We start from the raw sequence: 2566 nt of genomic DNA on the forward strand, positions 1-2566 counted from the left end.
TTGATATGAGGCTACAGTACATAATGTCACCTTTTATTTGAGGTTATTTTCATAGATATCTGTTTTACCGTTTAGAAATTAAAGCATTTTATGTATCTAGTCCCCACATTTGAAGTTGTCATAAGGATTTGGCCAAATTCACTTATATATGTATTAAAGTAATCAAATGTTTAGCATTTGGTCCCATATTCCTAGCACGCAATGACTTGTCAATGACTTATGACTTCGTCATATCTCCAAAAATACTAACCTCCCCTGTTATTGGTAATGGTGAGAGGTTAGCATGTTTTGTGGTTATGATATTTGTGCCTCTGTAACTTTCTCACTCATCAGTATTCACTTTTCATGATTATCCGACAACTAATACACTCAAATTGTTTTAATTATAGGTCATATTTAATAGAAATCTGGAAACCCTAGACAGTTACTTTAAAACAATTGCACGTACAGTACCTATGTTTGTCCTCTGTAGCGATGTGCTTTTATTTGCTGAAATCCATACTTTTTAATAAAACTTTTGTTCTGACTGTTGCCCCGTATTGACTGACAACAACTGATGTTGTCGGAGGTACACTCCGCCAAACACTCGTTACAACCTGACTCCTTAAAAACACGCCACTTCAAAGTGACTATTTGTAACAGTTTGGGTTAGGAGAGCATTTTCGTTAACCCTAAACCTTTTCATAACCTTAACCGAATTATCCTAACCTGCTACGTTCATTATGCTAACCTGCTGCATAAGTTCTCATAAACTGATACGAAAAAGACGTAGTTGTATCGAAGTGGCGTATTTTTAGGGAATCTCCCCAGCTAAGGCATATCCTAGCCTAGATATGTATATCGTTCATTTTCCTTGTGCCTGAAAACGACAGTGACGGCTGCCTACACTTCAACGAACGACACTCTGTGGGCTTATCATTCCTTTGTCTGAGCGGTTGACACCGTTTCCTTGAACGGGGGACAGAGAGCTGAAAATAAGAAAGAAATAGAGGGCAATAGCTTTCTCTTCGTGTATAGCCGTAGCGCACAGGACGGCGGCGCATACAAGGTGGAGCAGCAGAGACCGCAGTTCCCGGTACTGAAGACCGACACGAGAGCTCATTTTCTCTGCAAGGGACGGAGGGCGGGGTCTCGTAGCATCAGCGCTCTCATTGTATGTCGGCTGCTGATGCTGAGCAGTAGCGGAAAGAAAAACCAGGGCCATGGATACGGTTTTAAAAACCTTAGGCCTTAATACATTGTGGAGATTAATTACACGGTAAGAATGCTCTGTTTCTATTTGTTTCATATGTTATTTAAACTGTTTGACAAGGTATGACTAATAGAGCGATAGGAGAGAGGTATCTGCTTTTGCAGCAGGTTGATAGGAATTCTCATGAAGCGCAAGCGCCATATGTGTGTTATTACTGTCGTTATTATCAATCTTATGTCAGGACATTGCAGTGCATCTATAAATGGGTGAGTTTATATGTAATTTTATGCTTTTCGTAGTTCATGCGTAGGGTAATTGTTATGTAGGCATTTTTAAATGAGCGTGTAGCTGTAGCTAACTGTCGGAAGTTACAGTATTGGCCTGCGCATAAGAAAGCATGCAGCCTTTCAAAGATGGAGAGGAAATTGCTGGTGGGTGCTAATGCATATTATGGCCAGGGCCATTTTAAACTATGAATTCACACGATGAATTGGCAACATCTGTCTTTCTGTTAGTTACTGTAACTGACATCTGCTAATGACACGTTGGATAAATCATCATCAGTCGTTGAAGTGCCGTGGGTAAACCGACTTGCATTGCTCTTTTTTCGCTAATGCTACGGTGCTGTTGTCTCTATAATTTAGGCTACCTGTCCCATCTGGTATGCTTATTGTTGTGTGTGATATTTATATGACAACACATAGGCCCATTATATTCATAGCCATAAGAACAATAGTTACCATAAAAACAAGATCTAACAAGATCTGGAATTGTGTTCTCAAAAATGAAACCAATCTGATTGAAGACATTTGTAATAAGCGTGTCAACTATGTACATACAACACAACCATATGACATGTTAGGCGTACTACAGTGTTTGTATGCATGCACGGAGGCCTAGATATATCACAATCCATCCACTAGGTTATCCAATACTGGGCACAACATCCTTTTTCAAATCATTGTGTAATAGGCCTAAGGCCTCAATATCTGGAGGGCAGTTTGTTGTGGGATCACAACCATTGGGATGTTGTGGTCATTGTTGTGGATGGCTGATAGTTTGGGGATTAGATGTTAATACAAGCCCAGTCTAGACCAGCCTACCCTCAGAGCAAAGGTCTGCTTTCTCATCAATCCTGGTCAGAGAGATCTTAATAGTTCATGTGGATCTAATAGTTCACATGGAAATAGTCAAATCAAATCAAATCAAATGTATTTATATAGCCCTTTGTACATCAGCTGATATCTCAAAGTGCTGTACAGAAACCCAGCCTAAAACCCCAAACAGCAAGCAATGCAGGTGTAGAAGCAAGGTGGCTAGGAAAAACTCCCTAGAAAGGCCAAAACCTAGGAAGAAACCTAGAGAGGAACCAGG

General features: G+C 40.2%; 1 protein-coding gene across 4 annotated transcripts in view; it reads left to right on the forward strand.

The window, feature by feature from the left end:
- Nucleotides 1-837: 837 nt before the first annotated feature.
- Nucleotides 838-2566, forward strand: part of LOC112258106 (janus kinase and microtubule-interacting protein 2-like) — a 37342-nt gene continuing 35613 nt past the window's right edge. For 2 of the 4 annotated variants that reach the window (XM_042327048.1, XM_042327050.1), the window contains exon 1: nucleotides 838-1258. The gene's annotated coding sequence lies outside the window, so the exon portion shown is untranslated. The remainder of the gene's footprint in view (nucleotides 1259-2566) is intronic. The other 2 variants (XM_042327049.1, XM_042327051.1) reach the window with 1 other exon arrangement.

This window comes from Oncorhynchus tshawytscha, linkage group LG09 (assembly GCF_018296145.1).
Source record: "Oncorhynchus tshawytscha isolate Ot180627B linkage group LG09, Otsh_v2.0, whole genome shotgun sequence".
Classification (NCBI taxonomy): domain Eukaryota; kingdom Metazoa; phylum Chordata; class Actinopteri; order Salmoniformes; family Salmonidae; genus Oncorhynchus; species Oncorhynchus tshawytscha.